Raw genomic sequence first — 21529 nt, 5'->3', positions numbered from 1 at the left:
TAATCAGAATAAGGCAATAGTTTCCTAATTGGCCTCATATACTCCCTAAACCTAGACTATAAATACATAATAAATCTGAAAATAATTCATAAAAGAAGAAGGAAGAGATCTAAAAGGAAGAAGAAAAGAATTAAGGAAGAGAAAAGCAAAAGAATTAACCTTTATTATCGCCTCAAGGTAATACTTTAAAACCGTCTCATGTATATACTTTGCTTTGCTATAACTCGTAAACTAGGCCACCGTAGGACAAGCCGTGACCGTGACCTTGACCGTGGGACATCAGGGAATGGCCGGACCCATAGTTGACCACCATTGACCGACGTAAAAGGGGTGTTTGAAGGGTGTTTTTTAGGGTGGTTTAAGGGAGTACCGAATTGATTGAACACGGGTTTCGAACCCTTATCTGGACTCGACTTGGTCTGGGCATGGTTGGGTTGAGACCAGGGGTGAGAGTCGACTATGGTGGTGGTGTTGGGGTGGCTATAGTCGGTGGTTTGTGCGACGGCTTGCCTGAAAACAAAAACAGGGGTGTTTGCGTTAATGTTGTTATTGGCGTTGTGGGTGTCGTAGGTAGGGTAACTAGGGTTGGTAGTTGGTCGTGACGGGTTATGTCGGGTCAGGGGGAGTTGCAGGTGGTGGCTGACTGGTGGCGTGTGGTGGTTGATTGGGTTTACGTTGTGTATTGTCAAGTTCGATAGTCATTGTTGTTGGTGTCGGTTCTGGGTGGTTGTGGGGTGTCGTGAGTGGTCGTGTCTGGTGGTGGGACCACCGTGGATCAAGGGAGACCATGGTGGTGGCTACTGGTGGTCGTAGGGTGGTTTAAGGAGGTGAGTGAGGGTGTAGTGTTGGTTGTGTCGGGTTTTGAAGGGGGCTGTTAGGGCGGGGTGTTTGGGGGCTGCTGGTGGCGGTTTGGCTGGTGGTTTTGGTTGTCGGTGTTCGTCGTGGTGTGGGCTAGGAGGTGGCAGGATTGGGCGGGGCTGATGGTGGTTAAGGAAGTCGTGAAGGACGGGTTTTGGTGGGAGTGTTGAACACGGCTTCGACGGGTTGTATGTGGTTTGTGTTGTGAGTTTTCACGGGGTGCATGGGTATGTGTGGTGAGATGATTGTTTATTTTTAGACGGGTTAACTCGGGTTATAATTGAATCGGGTTTTTAAGTATCGTAAACCATTGATAATTATAATAAATAATTAATTTGAATAATTAATATAATAAAAGGAATAAAAAAATAAGTAATTGAATTATAATATTTTGTATAGGTGACGGAATTGGTTGAACGGATTTATTAAAGAATAATACTTCTAGTTGGTTGCTTTATTATTGGATCGCTTTAAGCCGCTTAATTGGATATTGCTTGCCAGGTAGGATAGCTACTCAATCACTTTAATGATTACTTGGATAATGTTATATGATTGTTTGATTGAATTGTGTTGGATGAATTATGATTGTTGAATTGTTGTATTGAGATGACTATATCGAGATTAATTGTTTAATGACTACCTCAGCTCGTGACCGAGATGACTTGATTATTGACTACCTCAGCTCGTGACCGAGATGACTTGATTATTGACTACCTCAGCTCGTGACTGAGATGATTATATTGATTATTGGATTCCTCAGCTTCGTGTCTGAGATGGTAAGAAATTGTGTTGCTCAATTGTTTGCATTTTCATATCATGAGCACTTGCATTGGATACCTCAGAACAGGTTCTGCAGGACTTGTTACTGGGATGATGAGACTACCTCAACTTCGGTTGGGATGATGAGACTACCCGGCCAGGGATTGGCGGGATGAATGGGAGCGTAAGAGGATTAATCATGAGCATGCATTGCGTTTGCATTTGATATTGTCTTGTATTCATTTATTGTTGTTGTTTGGCTATTCCTACTCAACCTCGTGGTTGACAGTGTATTCGTGAACACCTGTGGTGAACCATAATGGGGAGCAGATTTGACAGGTACTAAGAGTAGCTGACTTGGGAGCTATGGGAATGCGTGAGGACTTGGCCAATCTACCTAGAAGTCTAGACCACATAGAATATTTAATCACTTTATTTATTTCCGCTGCGAATTGTAATTATTTTATATCAAGTTTTAGTTTGTTAAGTTGTAATTAATATGTAATCGCTAAGTTTTAATTTAAAGTACTTTGGTGAATATGACTTTGTTATTCACTACCTCGGGAAACCGAGATGGTAACAGTCCTATTTATTTGGGAATGTCTAGCTAAAGGCTCCTAAATAAATGGGGGTGTTACAAAGTGGTATCAGAGCAAAACGATCCTCAGGCCTAACTAATGAATTTAATAATGAACTTAGGATGTGTCTATTAAAATGAACCCGGGTAGAAACTGTTTAGGAGCCCCTTGTTAGGTTAGGGAGACGTCCTTGATCTGGCCCTTCCAGTTTTGAACCGGTTACCTTGAGAGATATTACAGTGTGGGGTAATTTAAAATGAATATTGTTTATTTCACCTTGGAAGTTCTTGTTGCCTTGTTTAAATGTTGTTTTCTTTGATGATTGCGGTTACGGGGACGTAACTTTGCTTTTACGGAGAAGGGATGTGATATGATTTTCTTTTAAGCATTGTTATAAGCATGTTGATATGGGGAAAGTATGTTGGTATGTATGTGGAAGGTGTGAATATGATTAAACATGTAAAGTATTAATTATTGTGTGGAATTGTGAAGAATGTGATTTCGGTTAATTTCTCGAAATTTTATGCTTGATTGTTTTGGCTGTCATTTACTCCATGTTTAAAATTCTTATATAAAATTTTTATGTGTTATATCCTTGTGAGTTAACTTTCATATGCCACTGGTCTCATGCTTAAATAGTATACGGTTTAGGAGAAATAAATATTTTAGTGGACAGTGGTCAGAATATTTGTACAGTTATGTTTTTGTCTCATGTTTTTGTAAAAATCGCCATTTAAAAGTTGCTTATTGATTAGGTATGATTCCAACTCCACTGTTTAAAGGATTTGTATATGCTTCTAAATTGATAAGCCATGTTTTAAGGAAATATTTTGACAATTTATAGTAATTTTTACAAGTTGACCTAAGTTTCTGACAAGTTGCTGTAAAATTTCTGTTTCGACCAAATAATTTGTAAAATGCATTATAAATTGACCTTATGTGTTTTTAACTTGATTATTTCTCTTATGATTTAATAACTCTCTGCTTTTTCTAAAAAGTATAAGTGCTAAAAAAGTAATTATGTTATTATTTATTTATGATTTTTGAAAGTTGTAACATGTGTTTTCTTATCCTTGAAAATGTAAGTTGTGCTAAATTTCTAAAGCATTGCTTCTTGGTTCTTTCACCTTGGCATTTTGATGTTGTAAATTTTGTGAAGTAGAATAACATGTCTAGTGATATGCGAAATGTGTTGCCCTAAGCCTATATATATATATATATATATATATATATATATATATATATATATATATATATATATATATATATATATATATATATATATATATATATATATATATAATTAGGATCAAATGAGTCCACCTCCCTTAGGTGAGTCCATGAGTCCTAATCTTAGCCATTAGATTATAACAAAATCAATGGCTAAGATTTATTCTGAAAATAAATGACCTATAAAAGACACAACAAACCCTAATTCTATTCATTTTACCATCTCCCACTTATCTTTCTTCCTCCCTTTCTCTCTCTACCTCCCACATGCCACAACGACCTCCGCTCCTCCACACCTCCTGCCTCCGCCGCCTCCACGCCAACACTACCTCGCTGCCTCCACGCTCTATTCACCCATCGCCGTCCCACCACGACCTCGCCTCCGCTCCTGCCTCACCCACTGCCGCTGCCTCCTCTTATCTTTTTTTTTTTGGTTGTTGTCACGGTGGTAGTTAGGGGGTGGTGATGGTTGTTTTCTTGTGGTGGTTTTGTCGGCAGTGGGCGTGACTCGGTGGTGTTAGTTTTTTTTTTTTGGTTGTCGGCGTGGTTGTTGCCGCCTCTCTTTGTTTTTTTTTTGGATGTGTCATGGTGGTTGTTAGGTTGTGCTTCGTATCTCCCTTCTCTCTTTTTTTCAGATTTCGTGGAGGGTGCTGCCGTGAGTGTCGGTGGTGGGTGTTGGTGAGGCTACCGCTGCCGCCTCTATCTCTTTCTCTTTTTTTTTGTTCTTTGTTTTTCAGATCTATATGGTGGTTGGTGGTGGTAGCACAGGTAGGGTGCGGTGTCTTCCTCTCTCTCTCTCTCTTTTTTTTTTTTTTGTAAGATCTATGGTGGTGGTTGTTGGTGGGTTAGTTGTGGCGATGGTGGTGATGTGTGGCCTTTTTTTTCCAGATTGGTGGTGCGTGGTGGCGGGGGGTTGTCACGGTGGTTGGTAGTGGTTACGACGGTGGTTACGCTTATATGGACTAAAGTTACGCTTATATGGACTAAAGTTACGCTCTGATATGGACTAATTATACGGTCAAGGACTTAAATTACATAATTTCAATCCTAAAAAACATAAAATTTCAAAAAGTATGATTAAAGTTACAATCGAAAAACATTAAAGTTCCATTTATAAAATTACAATATTTACTTAAAATTTATAAATTGGTAAAATTAAATAAATTTACATAAAAAGATTAAAGTTTCAATTTTAAGCATTAAAGTTTCATTCGTAAAACATTAAAATTATATTTAAAATTCTTAAAATTTAATGCTTAAAATTCACCTAAAAATGGCCTAAAAAAATTAAAGTTTTAATTTTAAGCATTAAAGTTTCATTTGTAAAACATTAAAATTATATTTAAAAATACATAAATTTATAAATTCAAATTTTTATATTAAAAATGGCCTAAAAAAATTAAAGTTTCAATTTTAAGCATTAAAGTTTCATTCGTAAAACATTAAAATTATATTTAAAAATACATAAATTTAATTTTTTAGTTACAAAATGACTATAAAAAATTAAAGTTTCAATCATAAAGAATTAAATTTGCTCTCAAATATTAAAGTTTCACTTTTAAAACATTAAAGTTTCATTTCAAAAATTGATTAGAAGTCTCAAATCTCAATCATCAATCTAAAAGATCTAATGGCTTAGATTAGGACTTAGGGACTCAATTATTTAGGTGGACTCATTTGAACTTGGCTCTCTATATATATATAAATATATATATATATATATATATATATATATATATATATATATATATATATATATATATATATATATATATATATGTGGACAGGGGCGACAGGCCGGTCTGTGGATTTGGGCCACCTACCGATTTGAGGTCACGGGCCACCTACCAATCCGCGGTCACGGGCCACCTACCGATCTGCGGTCACGGGCCACCTGCACGCCAAGCCAATCTGTGGACATGCAGCGGTCTAGAAAGCCACGCTCGGTGACGTAAAAATGCTTTCAACCGGATCGTTTTAGATCGGTCGATTTCATCTCGGTAAAGGTCTCGAAACGATTAGAGATGTTCGGAGTCGCCACCAAGCATTAGTGGGATACTTGGAACCCGTTCGAAATCCACTTTATACCTCGGTCAAACGAAGCACAAAGCAGTGTTTGACATAGGTACTAAAGATAAGGACTCGTCCCCCTTTTAGCATTCTATGCCTAGAATGACTCTCGTACGCCCTGGATAAGGCCATCCACTATCCAAAGGTTCTGAGCAAGGGGTGAGGGTACGTATTGGGAAGCCCTTTAATCGGACACTCAATCCCGCCCGCGTTAGCGGCCTCTACTGATCGATCGTGGTTGTTTAAGTGCAAAAGTTGATAAAACGGTGTAAATGCATGAATGCACATCCAAAAGTGTTAACCTAACATGTGAGCTTTCTAAGTCGGTTTGTTAATCCAAATATCAAGCATAAGATGTCAAGTTGGATTTAGACGTTGATTTGCATGTGAAAACGGAAATTAAACATCTATTTACCAAATTCGGGTTATGATGCTTAACACGATCCATTATTTGAAAAAGGGTGTCAAATGACAAAGTGTAAAAACGTAAACTTGTCAATATGATCCGTCATGTATTCGGGTTAACCGAAGTCGGGATCGTCCTAGACAAGTGCTAAAAACGAGGCAGAACAGTGCCAAACAGCCCTGTTAAGGCGCGAGCCTGTTGGCGAGATAAAGGGCTCTGCCATGGTTTTGAAAGATGGAAACAAACGACCTCTTGGGGCGCAAGCCATGAGCCGACCTAAGAGGTCGTCTCCTGGTTGTTGAAAAGGTTGTTTAAAACCATTTTTTGTGATTAATGATTGCAAATATGATTTGCATGACTCGGAATAATTACTATTGTGTTAGTAATATTCATTGTCGGATTTGCAAGTTTGAAAAGCATAGTTTACAAATAAAAATGTAAAATGTTTGATTTGAACTAATTATGTTAAGTTCATTTCTTTGTAATTAGTCGATATTTATCACCGTACTCGGATTAAACCGACATGGTATAAAGAACCAAGGGTGATTATGAATCATGACTAATATGTTTGCAAATGTAAATAAATGGGAAAAATGGTGAATAAAAGAAAAGGGTGTTAAAATACCCATTAAAATGTAATTAACCATAATATCATCGAGTCACGGGATAAACCGTCATGGTATAAGGAACCAAGGATGATTTTGTAATGGTCAAAATATGTTTATCATAAAAATGAATTAAAATGGTAAAAACCGTAAAAGGAAAGAGGTAAAAATAAAAGAAATGAATAAAGAGGAAAGACGAGAACAAACACGAATGAGTCTGACCCGATAACCCACAAGAGGCGCGAGCCTCTTTGCATAGCAAAAGGCTTCTGTCTCGGGCCAAAACTCGGTTTTGGCTCGTCTAACCTATATTTGAATCGTGTTATGCATTGTTCATGTTTATAAAGTTATGAAAACAGTAAAGACATGAAATAAATGAGTTGATTACAACCTCAAACTTACGTGTATTGATGTTTGCGAAGTAGACGACTTTAGATACGGTTTTCTCGTTGTGACTAATCGCGATCAAAGAAGTTTAAAAGAGTGCCTTAAAAAAAGATTTAGTTTTGAAAATATGTTGAAAATATGTTAATTAAAACATGTTGATTGATGAATTGAGTTGGTCAAATGGGTCGGTCGAATGCACGGCGACGGTACCAAACAAAATGTGTAAGGCTTGTGTTTACGATCGGTAGGTCGTAAACACGTGTCGATTTTGTAACTTAGGAAGTGGGGTCTAGAAGTTTAAGGGAGAAGGAGGGGGCGGACTCCCGCGTGAGGATTGTGTTGTGTGATGATGGGTATTTATAGAGAAATGTGGGGAGGTAGGTCGGTTGTGTTTGCTTAGAGGCTAATCAGACACCCTAAAGAGGCGCGAGCTACCTCGTGATGTAATGGGGTGTATTGTCTCTTTCAATTTGGACTTGGCCAATTCTGTAACACCCCGGCCCAAACCGGGTCGGGAGCGGTTACTTATGATAGCTCACCAGGCTATGTACATGGCCCACAGATCAACACGGGTCCTTTATAGCGCATTTTGTCCTCACTCATGCGCATCCTGAAAACCTTCCCAGGAGGTCACCCATCCTAAGACTACTCCCCGTCAAGCACGCTTAACTTTGGAGTTCTTTCGCATGGATGACCATAAAAGAAAGTGCACTTTGTTTATATGAGTAGTACTTCCAATCCCTTTGAGCACTAGTCATTTAAGCTTATCACTGGACCTCTTAAATTACCGTGGGGTGTTACAAATTCTCCATCCATTGTTGATATGTGGTATTCACATAAGATGTCGTGTAACAATATGGGCATCTAATAAGATGATTTTGGTGTTACTTGAGGACTTGAGGTAGGTGTTTTGTGTGCTTGACTCGGGTTTGACCCGTGTGAGTCGGGATTTAAATTTCGAGTCGGTTTTTGGCCCGATGTCGGTTTTGACTCTAATTAGGGTCATTTTAATGTAAATGACATGATGAAAACATTCATGGAATTATTTTTGACATTCGAGATTTGGGTTGACTCAGGTTGACTCGAGTTGCGGGTTTCTGAGTCGTTTTTTGGCCCGGTGTCGGTTTTGACTCTAATTAGGGTCATTTTAATGGAAATGACATGATAAAGACATTCATGGCATTATTTTTGACATTCGGGATTTGGGTTGACTCGGGTTGACTCGAGTTGCGGGTTTCTGAGTCGGTTTTGGGCCCGAAGACGGTTTTAACTCTAAATAGTGTTATTTTAATGCAAATGAAGTTAGAAAAATTTTGAAATCATTTTTCATATTCGATTAGTGCATTAAACCGTCTCATGTATAGCCAATCCACGCATGCATATCAAAAACACGTTATAGTTCGATCATCATCGGGTGGTTTTTGGAAGGTGCAGATACTGGGTATCTACAGAGCCCCCACTTTGACTGAGGCTTGGACAGGGCGAAAGTCAAAGTATGATCTCCAGGTCAATCGAAGATTACAACCTGAAGACCATTGCGACGTCGAGGCGACTCAAAAAGGTTTGAGCCAAGAACCTACCGTCGGGAAGGGCGACGCCAAGGCGACTCAAGGGTACGAGCCAAGGATCTGTCATCGGGAACAGTTTAGAGTCTGTCGACTGTCCGTTTTGGGTCGTTTAAAGTCAATTAGACTACGTATAAAGGCTCGCCAGCCATAAGAAGGAGTCATACCTGAGGCATCTTCGGGATACGTCCTTGAATCTTTGCGCGCAAAGGCTCGCCAGCCGGTGCTGAAGGTGGTGCGTTTTAAGGCTCGCCAGCCATAGGAAGGAGTCATACCTGAAGCATCTTCGGGATATGTCCTTGAAATGCTTGCGCACAAAGGCTCGCCAGCCATGTTGAAGGTGTGTTTTGAGGCTCGCCAGCCATAGGAAGGAGTCATACCTGAGGCATCTTCGGGATGTGTCCTTGAGTCGTATCTTATGTGCGTGCAAAGGCTCGCCAGCTGTGATAAGGAGTCCTACCCAAGGCATCTTCGGGATACGTCCTTGAGTTGTACCTTATTTGCGGACAAAGGCTCGCCAGCTATATGCGTTGTAAGGCTCGCCAGCCATCTATGGTCGAATGATCGACAATGGAAAATAGCATGTGTGACATCTATTTAAAAATCGGCACTCGCTGGGGAGTTAGAAACTTCTCAAGACTCGCCGAGGATATGAGTTGTTGCTCGTTGGGAGGTAGCGTAAGCCATGTAATCGGCGGGGTTAAAGCCCTTGGACTTAACGGGTCGGCGTTTGTTGGGAAGAACCCAATACTTAGCTGGAGTGCGTTTGTCTTCTCAAGATTACCTGCATGGTTAGTGACCACACAAATCCGCAGTCTCATAGACAAACACGTTGAATGCAAGCATATAAGCACGTAAGTATGTAAGCAGTTAGCATATAAGCAACTAGCACGCAAGCATATAAGCACGTAGGCACATAAGCATGTGAGCAGTTAGCATATAAGCAACTAGCATGTAATATCTCACGCAAAGGGAGATAGAAGTTTTGAATGTTGTAAAGCTTAAAGGCGAGTCTTGTTACTCGTAGATATGTGATTTAATAGATTGGAGACACGTGGCTGTTGGGACACTGAATCACACAGACGTATACTGACAGACTGACAAATGGGCAGTCATGAACGTGATGCCAACTCAGTATCGACACGACACGGGGGTGACTCTGATAGACTTTACACATGTAAGTGCGAGTATCAAATCCCTGAGGTAGAAGGTTCGCTCGGCTGGGGAACATGAATTGATTATCTTCTCCATACATCTTTGCCTCTGTTTTCTTGTTGGAGATCCCTTCTCGAGGTATGATGATTCGGAGAGCGGAACCAAGACCTTGTCATCGTCCGAACCGAGCACTAGGCTATGGGCGGTTTTATTTTGGACTGTAGTTGAGACTCAAAAGATGTTTGAGGATAAAGGACGGGTGGCGTCTCGAAAGAGAAGCCCCCAGAGTGAGAAGGTGGGAATTTGACAAAAGGAGGAATGGGCGATGTCTTAAGGAAGAAGCCTCCAGTAAAGAGGTATAAGATTAGTTTTTGCAGCCGGGTGGGCTGATTTTGAGGATTGATGTTGATGGTTGAGATTGAAATAGGTGTGCGGTTGTGTCCTTGTTGGGGGACTGCCTACGTATTCGCGTGTTTGCGAAATCAAACCAGATCGTAGTTCTGAGTTTGTGTGCAATGGATTGCAAATTGAAGATGTGAAAATTGAATGTGTGTGGGGGTGTGGTTGTGCCCTTATAATAGGACTGCCTACGTATTCACGTGTTTGCGAAATCAAACCGGATCGTAGTTCGGAATGTGTTTGTGTGCCTAAGCTAACTGTTAGGACCTTGAAGTGATTTTGAGGTGTATGGTTGTGTCCTTGAAGGACTGCCTACATATTCACCTGAAGTGAAATCAAACCAGATCGTAGTTCAGAATGTGTGCCTAAGCGAGTTGTTAGGACGTTAAAGTGTGAGGGTCACGACGGTAAACTCCGTTTGGTGACTCGTCTGAATGTGTGCCTAAACGAGTTGTTAGGACCTTAAAGTGTGAGGGTCACGACGGTAAACTCCGTTTGGTGACTCGAGAAATTAATTTGAGATAATTCCTCCTTGATCAAGAATCGAAGAGGTGTAATTTGTGAAAATGTTCCTTATCATGTGAGCACACTAAAAAGTGGACCCTAAGGGTAGAGTAGGTATGTCCCGTTCTCGGTAGCAAAGCATTCGAGGACTCCGTATCTGGGTCAGGGTAAAAATGGCTTCGACATTATGGAATGTGGAGCTTGGTAATAAAAGTTTTGTTTGACAGATAAAAATCTGGAGTTGAGGGTCACGACGGTAAATTCCGTTTGGTGACTCGAAAGTTGATTGGAGAGAATTTCCTCTTGATCATGAATCGAAGAGGCATAGTTTGTGAAAAGGTTTCTTGTTACGTGAGCACACTAAAAAGTGGACTCTAAGAAAGCAATGGGCATGCTCCGTTCCAGGGAGCAATGTTTTTTGAAGACTCCGTATATGGGTCAAGATAAAAATGGCTTCGGCATTTTAGAATGTGAAGCTTGGTAATAAGAGGTTTGTTTGACAGATAAAATCTGGAGTTTATATTTTGTGGTGTTTAGACCGACGGATTACGGTTTGTAATGTGGTGCGGAATGGGGTCTCCGGCTTGATGTGGCCCGAGCATGAAATGGTTGGTAAATAATGTGGGATCAGATTCCCATGTCTGGACCTTAAAGGTTAAGGTGTGATATTTTGAGCTTGAGGGGAATCCTCAGAAGCCTGGACAGTTATCCCTATAACAGTCTCTAGAAGGACTTAAGGGTGAAGCGATGTTGGTTATGATCTTGAGGGGAATTCCCAGGATCCTAGATAGGTCTCCCTGTAATAGTCTCTAGAAGCAATTAGGGGTGAAGCAGTTTTTGTTGAAGTTTTAGTGTTTGGTATTTTGGACTTGTCCGTCCCGGAGTTTGGAGGGAAGAAACGTCGGTCATGGGCTTTGGACTTGTTGGTCCTGGTCTTGGTGTTTTGGACTCATGGGTCCTGGGCTTTGGACTTGTTGGTCCTGGGCTTCGTATTTTGGCGTTGGATTTGTTGGTCCGAGGTTTGAAAAGTGACGGTTTAATTCCGTTATTTGAAATTTGTGGAAATAGCGAATTTGAATTTCACTATTTTGTTTTTGTTTTGGCTTTAGCCTTGGCTTTTGCTTCGGCTTTGGTTTTTGCCTTTGCTTTGGCTTGGTTTTGCTTTGGCATTGGGTGAATGACTTTTGGTTTGGGCCTTTTGATTTTGGCCTTTCGCTTTGGCTTTGGGTGAATGGCTATTGGCTTGGGCCTTTGATTTTGGCCTTCCGCTTTGGTTTTGCTTTGGATATATTGGTTTTTTTCCGTCCTTCGTTCGAGGAAGGTAGAGGTGAAGACGGGGATGTACCCTTTGGTGAGAGGTTGATATTTGGTGATGGGATGTTTTTGTGGGGAATGGGCCTGCCTTCCGTCATTGACCATGAACAAGGAGATGTTCTGGTTTGTTATCTGGGTTCGTCGTAGAATCCCTTTGATAAAAGCTCGTTCTAAATTGGGTGTTAATGAAAGGTTTCTATTGCCAGACATGGAATAGGTAAAGAGAATGGACACGGAGTTTCGAGTCCTCTACTTACTCGGTACGGAACGTCACTCGAGTATACTCACGTTGAATTGGAACATGTTGTTTGTTTTAAATCAATTCTCAAATCAATTCTCGTTATCGACGGGAACTGGTAAAGGGGAGAATATATGATAGTTGGAAATTGTGCTTTTATTTAGATAAATAAGATGTTAGCACAGACTCGATGAAGTGCGACTCATGGGGACAGCCCCCAGTTTGTCACTTAGGAATAAAAGGACAGACGCTAGGATAGATATGAGAAAGCCTAAGACTCGGACTCGGACTCAGACTCAATCGTAGATACAAACTCCTAATCATCATGTTCCTCCTCGAAGGTCTCTTTCGCAGCATCCAGCGGCTTGAATGTCTGGTTTTGAGCATTGACCCACTTGAGCACTTCACTCTCGCTGTTGGGAATGATATGAGGATAAAAGTCCATGAGGCTTTCATCTCCTTGCAGAATGAGATGTTTATGAGGGTTGTTTTCATCACTTGGTTGGCCTAGGGATGAAGCTACCAGTTCATGGTTGTCGATCATATTTTGAATAACATGTTTCAGTTTGAAGCATGTTTCAGTGTCATGACCTCTTCCTTGATGATATTGGCAATAGGCACTGCCGTCCCAGGAACTGGTTTTCCTGCTTTCAGACGGGTCCGAAGTTGGCCCGATTGATTGTAGTTTCCCTTCACTCATGAGCTTTTGAAGGGCTGCGGCATAGGTTGTGTTGAGGTTGGTGAATGTCCTTTGAGAACGTTCAACCTTGCTGTTTGACTTGAGACATCCAGAAGGATTGTCTTGACTGAGAGGTGAAATTATGATTTTGCCAGCTTCAATCATATCTTGAATGGCATGCTCGAGTTTTAAGCAGGCTTCAGTGTCATGGCTCTTGCCTTGATGGTATTGACAATAGGCATTAGGGTTCCATAAACGGGTTTTCTTAGCCTCAGATGGATCCGGAGTTGGTCCAATCGGTTGCAGTAATCCTTCCGAAGTAAGTATCCCCAGAGCGGTGCCATATGTTATTCCCAGATCTGTGAAGACCCTTTGATGTTTTCCCATGATTCCAACATTGGTGTTTTTTGGGATGTTTTTGTGAGTTTTGTTTTTGTTTTTGTCAATCCTGGGCGGAAGCAGGATTTGGTCGTTGTCAATGGGAAGTTTTGGGAAAGTTGCTTGGCATTTTAAAAGGGTATTTGGCGACGCAATTTCATGTTCTTTGTTGGTGGGTTCATGGGTGTCCGAACCATTAGATGATTCCTCATTTTCAACAGCTGTTGGTTGGTGAACCAAGGGTTGGTTTTCTTCTTGATGGCCAGTTTCATTTTCGATAGTACCGACCCTTTTCTCCAAATTAGCCATCCGGGTGTTCAAGTCATCGACAACCACTTGCAGCTTTGAGAATATGTTGTTGATGGAGATGGAGAGCATCATTATGGCGCTCTGTATGCCATCCTCGTCAATTGCATGAATTTTCTCATCGTCAGGAGAGATGAGGTGAGAGCAGTCTAAGGAAGGTTCCTGACTGTGTCCAATAGGGTTTTCTGGAGGGTTGTTTTTGTTGTTGGCAAGTAGCCGGCTTTCAAGGAGCTTAACCCTTTGCTCAATATCTGAAGAGGGAAAATTCCTGGTTATCATTTTGTCCTCAACTTGGGAGAGACGAGTGCTCAAGTTTTCCATGGTAGCAAGGAGTCGAAGGACCATGTTGTTGATTTCGGCGGAAGTCATGGCAGATGAAGGTTGATCAGCTTCTTGAGTTTCTGTTTGACGATCGATGGCACCCAAGGGATTCCTATTTGACATAACAATAGGCGTTATAACTTGTCTTGGCAAGGTATTGCACAAACAAAGGCAAGTACGACACACATGTACAAAAGGCAGTTTTGTTATGGAGACGCGACGGTGTGACTAGGTTATGAGTTTATTAAAGATCGTGAATGACCTCTTGTGTTTGAACTCTTGGTGCATGACATTGAACTTAGACTCGAGTGTCGACTTTGGCATAGTGATGCCTAGACAGACGACTTCTGATGAGATTTGGGGGTTTGTTGCTGACGTGACGCCATTGGACAAGACATGTACAAAAACTTGACCTTTGACCCGTAATGTAGGGGAAAAGCGGGTTTAAAACCCGACAGGTTTTGACTCTGCTAATGACATTGAAGATGTCTCGACAATTAGGCGACACGACCTAAACTAGAAGGTAAGTACTAACTTCCGTGGAGATTCGACGTTATCTAGACGACTTGACTTGAAATCGACTGGACTCTAATCGACTCGAGGCTGGATCAGAAAGGTGGACTGAAATTTTCGAAAATAGAAATTTTCAAAAAAGATTCATTTGTCGTTTTATGGACGGCTTTTGAAGAGTAGGGATCTTCAAAAAGGTCGGCCAGTTGAAAGGGTTGTCTTAGGTTTGTTTTGAAAAGACGGTTCGAGTCGAAGTTGCGGCGGCTCTAAAAACAAAGTGTTGTTTCCGGTGACGGTTTTTGAAATTCCGAATCACGGATTTGAAAATCGAGAATCGAAGAATTTGGAATCGTCATCACAATGGCCATGAAAACGGTTAAATTTGTTTTCAATGGATTTAAAATTGGGTTGAAAATTTGAAAACGGTTAAATTTGTTTTCAAATGGTTTGAAGTTGGATTTGAAATTTGAAAACGGTTAAATTTGTTTTCAAAGATTTGATATTGGGTTTGAAATTTGAAAACGATTAAATTTGTTTTCAAAGATTTGAAGTTGGATTGAAATTTGAAAACGGTTAAATTTGTTTTCAAATGGTTTGATTTCGGATTGAAATTTGAAAACGGTTAAATTTGTTTTCAAAGGTTTGATTTGAATTGAAATTTGAAAAATGTTAGATTTGTTTTCAAATGGTTTGATTTTGAATTGAAATTTGAAAACGGTTAGATTTGTTTTCAAAAATTTGATTTTGAATTTGAAATCTGAGAACGGTTAAATTCGTTTTCGAAGATTTGATTTTAAATTGAAATTTGAAAATGGTTAAATTTGTTTTCAAATGGTTTGAAGTTGGATTTGAAATTTAAAAATGGTTAAATTTGTTTTCAAAGATTTGAAATTGGGTTTGAAATTTGAAAACGGTTAAATTTGTTTTCAAAGATTTGATTTTTAAATTGAAATTTGAAAACGGGTAAATTTGTTTTCAAATGATTTGAAATTGGATTTCAAATCTGAAAACGATTTAAATTGGTTTTCAAAGATTTGATTTTTGTAGATACCTCATTTCTGCTCCTTTCGCAAACCACCTGGTGATGATTGAGCCGCATGTTTGGTACGCGGAACGATTTGTGATAGTTCGTAAGTTTATCGTCAAGTGATTGCTCAAATACTAATGTCTACCTCTTAGTTGTCATCTACGTGCCGATGCGGTCGTTTTGACAGTAATTAGAGTACATTTGGAGTCCGGGCCTAAAACCGTCTTCATTTTCTGATAACCGTTAAATCCCGAGTCAGAATGTTCTGGAATGTTCCGGATATTTCTATTCCATATTTTATAAATTTTTCACAATCTTTAATCTTTGGTAAACAGTTTCCCGTAATATTCACACAAGATATTAAGGAAAACCAAATTATTCCGTCCTTCTATAACTCAAACACGGAAATCTTTCTTCCGCAGGAGGAAACCACTTGGGAAAGACGCGCGGCAGTGTTGCGCCTCTTCCACGAGACGCAGTGGCTGCTGCGCCTCTTCCCAGGTCCTTTTCTGCGTAATTTTCGTATCTTTTTCATATCTTTCCGAGATTAACTTCCAAAGACTCTCCGAAACCCTAACTCCTTCACGTGATTAGTATAAATAGGAGCCTTCGCTCCTCATATTTCTCACGCGAGTGTCCGCCCTTCTCTTCTCCCTTTGCATTCTAGACCTTTGTTCTTACTTTTTGGCGTCTACGTGCTTGAACATTCGACCACGTAAGCTCGGATCCTTCTGAGTACCAGCCTCGTTTGCATGACCGACCAATTTGACCAACTCCACATCAATCAACATAATTAATCTAATCGTTTTCCTCTTACGAGGGCACTTTCATATTTGCATTATAGTTCGAGTCGAGCATCGCTAATCGATAACTTAGTCCTTCTCGTTTTGTCAAACATGTAAGTCTGAGGGTGTAAATCTCTCCTTTTATTTATTGTTCTTTACTTTTGTATCACCACTATTGTAAGGTTTATGTCGAAAATACCTCTTAAACCCGATTTCTAAACCGTGCTTTAAAACCTCTTTTTACGGATTTCCAGAAGACATACCATCGAGAAAGGACGCAGCAACTGCTGCGCCTCTTCGAAGGAGCGCAGTTCCTGCTGCGCCTCTTCGTGAGGCTGCCGCAGTTCCTGCTTCCTGTCTTCTTCCTTCGTCCTCTGTAATTCGTCAACCTTTTATTTGTTTCGTTTGTTTTCTTCAATTCTTTGATATAATAGTCTAATAATCTCATGTATATTGTTTATCGCTCATTAACATGTTTAATTTATCATTAAATCCGACTTAAATCCCTTATAATCTCATATTTGCGGGTTTTCGTTATAAAATTCAAATCCGGGTTGTAGAAATTCGATTTGTTCATATTGAGTTTCTGGAATTCGACCTTTGGTATATTTTCATCTGTTATTTATGTTGTTCGCCATTAATTTGTCATCAATTCGTCATATATAACCTATTTTAATTCACCCATGTCACTAATCAATCCTTCGTTCATGTAAATAATTCGTTTGCATCCGTCTCATCCATGTTTTGTTGCTTTCATGACCATTTATCACATGTAAATAACCTATTAATCACTTCCATCCGAGTAAATACCATAATCAATCCTTAAATTAATCAATTAATATTAACGATTTGCAGTTCCGGCTTCACAGCCAGAACTCACCCTTGGAATGCAGACGCAAAGAATCTGCCGCACCTCTTCCGAGGGCGCGATCTGCTTCTTTGTTCCCAGGATGATTTCTGTCTCTGAACTTCCGTTCTGCCTTGACCTAGTTTAATTAGCTTACGTTTAATTAACTATTATCCATATTATCACCATCTGACTTGTTCGTTGATTCATTCCTTTATTCTTTTTTCTCAAATTATCCGTTTTAAAGGTATTTTCGACATAAATCAATAAACCCAATGTAATTATTGTAATTTTCATTATTGTAATTTTATTTTATTGTATTTGTCATATTTTCTTGTATCATTTGTATGTCTTCACATGTAATCAAGCATTAAATCCTACTTCGACATTAATTGTTTGCTAATTAATTGTTAACCGACTTAGCCTAATTCTTGCATGCTAGATTTAAAACTTGGATGTTGCATTGCATGCATATAATCGACGATATATCGAGTATAGATGATTTCCCTAATCATTAGTAGAGGCCGCTATCGAGGCGGGCGGGATTAGGTGTTCGATCAAAAGAGCTTCCTAATACGTACCCTCACCCCTTACTCCAGATCTCTGTGAATATCCGTGTTCATTGGCATCCACGAGAGTCATTATAGACATAGAATGCTAAGGGTAACGATTGCTTGGTGTTCATGTCTCTACTTTGTGTCTTGACATGGCACGAGGTATTCGAACGGTTCCAATTTCCCATAAAAATTGGTGGCGACTCCACAAAAATGCAAACGCTTGTTCTCTTCCTCCCAAGCGCCCCCGTGGGCCCCCCGTTGTCCACAATTTTGAATTGAAATTTGAAAACGGTTAAATTTGTTTTCAAATGGTTTGAAATTGGAAATTGTGAGGATTGAATTCGTCATTACGACGGGTTAGAAAACCGTTTTAACCTTTGAAAGACGGTATGCAAATCTAAAAGTGTGAGAATTGAAATCGTCATTATGATGGCTTAGAAAAGCCAAATTTGATTTTGAAATTTGGAAAGTTGCATGGGTTGAAATCGTCATTACGACGGTTTTAAAACCGTTTTTGTTTGAAAGTTGATTCCGAATTTTGAAAATTCGAGGGTAGAATTCGTCATTACGACTTTTGAAGAGTAGGGATCTTCAAAAATGTCGGCCAGTTGAAAGGGTTGTCTTAGGTTTGTTTTGAAAAGACGGTTTGAATTGAAATTGCAGCGGCTCTAAAAACAAAGTGTTGTTTCCGGAGACGGTTTTTGAAATTCCGAATCACGGATTTGAAAATCGAAAATCGAAGAATTTGGAATCATCATCACAATGGCCATGAAAACGGTTAAATTTGTTTTCAAAGGATTTAAAATTGGGTTGAAAATTTGAAAACGGTTAAATTTGTTTTCAAATGATTTGAAGTTGGATTTGAAATTTGAAAACGGTTAAATTTGTTTTCAAAGATTTGATATTGAGTTTGAAATTTGAAAACGGTTAAATTTGTTTTCAAAGATTTGAAGTTGGATTGAAATTTGAAAACGGTTAAATTTGTTTTCAAATGGTTTGATTTCGGATTGAAATTTGAAAACGGTTAAATTTGTTTTCAAAGGTTTGATTTGAATTGAAATTTGAAAACGGTTAGTGATGTGACTCATAATTGCGCACATTTAGTCCCCTAATTGAGCCCATTTTGCATACTAATATAACATTTCATAGCCATTTTATCCGTCAAATGTTTCCTATTTTGCTTTTCTAGTACATTTTGTATGTTTTGTAGGAAAGAAGACAATTAGGCGGAAATTCCCGTCTTTCGTGCATATTTGAAAGCTTGTTGACGATATTTGATGGACTAAGTATGAAGAGGAGGCAAGAATGATGACCAAGGATGTAGGAATAAAGAGTATATAGAAGGATCAGAGGGTTAAAAGCAAGGATGACGAGAAGGAAGGCATTACAAGAAGAAATTGGTCGAAAACCAAACCAAGGGTTGCTCCTTTGGCTCTAAATGAAACAGCGTCGAAAAATCAAGTCATCTAGGCTTTTGAATCACTCCAATAGGAGTCCGGATGAGAAAATGACGTTCGTTTTACAATCCGAGCTCAAATAAAGAAGCTGTCCGCCAATCCGCTCGTCCCGAGACTAAGACGCTCGTCCCCTGAGACAAGACGCTCGTCCTCTCTTCCAGGACGCTCGTCTTGAGGCCTTCAGATCCGAGCGTCCCGTGCTTGATCCGCTCGTCTCCCCCTGCTACAGGACGAGCGTCCCGACCCCTTGGCCGCTCGGATTCCTCTCCAGTGCCAACCGTCCCTACTGCCTAGACGCTCGGGATGCGCATATTTTTGAAAGACTAGCTAAAAGGAGACCCGCATCTTTTCTTGAGAGGAGCGATTCCTCAAGGACTTAATCGTCATTTAAGCCCTTAGTAACCCTAATTTGTGCACCTAATCCCTACTATAAATACCCCATTTGTAATAATCAAAGGGACCAAGCTCTCTTAACCAAGTTCCCATATTAGAAATTCCTCTTAGATTAGATTAGGAGTAGATTAGAATAGATTACTCTTTAACCTTTCCACAAATTACACATTAATCTTTCCTTAATTATTGTTCAAGTTTATTATTCAAGTTTATTATTGAGTAATTCAAGATTATTGGGTTATTATTGGAGAATTGACAACTCTTCATCAATCAATCGTGTTTTCTTCTATTATTCTTTTCTTTATTATTTGGATCATCTTAAGTTGGCATAATTATTTTACCCTTTACTCTTTATTGTTTATTTCCTCATTCTCTTATCATGTTTACACTTATTGTGATGATTGACACCATAAATGACATGTTTACCATGATAATAAGTGAGTAGCCTCTTAACTAGGATTAGTGGGTAATTAGGGGAAACAAACATGGGATTAATCATGCTTAATTTAATATGTTTTCATAATTAGTTTGCTTGCTTATTGTGATGTCAACCTATGCACATGTTATGTTTGATGAAATGCTAAGCCTATGAATCCTTGCATTTTTTACCCATCTCTTATCTTTTCAACGAGACTTGTAAGATATAAACTAACTCAAGTCTTGTTAGACCATGTATAGAAGTTGAATAGGAGGAAAGTAAGTCGACTTGTAGGTGTTGTAAAATCTAATTGATTCGGCTCCGGGACCCAACTCTTCCTATGAACCGTAAGACATAAACCAACTCGGTTCCTCCACAATATTAATTGCTTGCAACTTTGTAAACATGTTTGTATGATCAACACCATGAATCCCCCATAACCCCATGATATCCTAGCACTTTTAGTCAATTGTTTACATCTTTCCTTTTATTGCTCGTTCTACTTTATCGCTTGCATTAGTTTGGACACAACTACAAACCCCATCAATTGTGACACTAGCACAAATTGAGATAGATAGACTTAGAACCCAAAGCACACCGTCCCATGGATCGACCTCGACTTAACCACTAACTAGTTGTTTGTTGAGAATTATAAATGTGTTTTGATTGGGTGTATAACGACATGCTCACAATCAAAATGGCACCGTTGCCGGGGATGGTGCTATGTGATTAAGTTCTTACTTGTTTGTCTAGTTTAATTGTGCTTTCACCTTGAGGAAATTTTTTCTCAAGGATTGTTCTTACCGTTTTTGTGTAGTTTCCATGCTTGTAGTTATTTCCTTGTCTTAGCTATGATGGCTCAAGACTTGACATATGGAGTATGTGGTGGATCTTTTGAGTATGACTACGGGTATGGGGAGTTTGAGAAGCAATTCAATACAAACCTACCTTACTATTCATACAATGAAAATCCTAACTACTACCCCAAATTTTCCCACCAAAATCACCACATCCAATATCCACAACAACCACCCACTCAATACCCACTTCATAATGACTTTCAATTGCCACAATACAACCACTTTCACACCTACCCACAACAAGAAGATGAACCCATTCGAAATGTAATTCTCCAAATAATGGGAGATCTACAAAACTTCTTCAAACAAATGCTAGATGAGAGCCAAAAGAGGGACAATGTTCTTCAAGGCATTGTTACCCAAAGTGAGGAGTTGGAGATTCAAATTGCCAAATTAAAGACCACCCAAGAAACCACTCCCCACCAATCCTTAAACATTGATCATGAATGTGAATTTGAAGTAGTAACCTTTGAAATAGAAGATGACAAGTGGGAAGAGCCAATATCCTTGAGCTCTTGTGAGTATGAAAGTATGGTATTTGATGAAGAAGACATGAGGTTGAGTAAGCCAAGTACTCTTAGCCTTTGTGAGTATGAGGGTGTGTCTTTTGATGTGAACTTTGAGATGTTGGAGAAAGAGTTGAATGAAGCGCCCATCTATGATTCTTATGAAGATAGCTATGATGATAAAATCGTGCTTTTCAAGAACTAATGGGGTAAGGAAACGGAAGTGTATGAGGTTGCTCTCCTTGAGGAGCCTATCCTTGAGAAATTTGAGATATCTTATCATGAAGAAGAATGTTCCTTCCTTAACGCCCATGAAGAGTACTTTACACCCACTATGGAACCTATGATTGTTAACGACGATATGGTGGATCTCCTCCAAAAGGTCAAGACATCATACAAAGGATACTTGGTGGAAAA

Source organism: Silene latifolia, chromosome 4 (genome assembly GCF_048544455.1).
Source record: "Silene latifolia isolate original U9 population chromosome 4, ASM4854445v1, whole genome shotgun sequence".
Lineage (NCBI taxonomy): Eukaryota > Viridiplantae > Streptophyta > Magnoliopsida > Caryophyllales > Caryophyllaceae > Silene > Silene latifolia.
The sequence above is the reverse complement of the archived record's forward strand: the minus strand, read 5'-3'. Positions refer to the sequence as shown.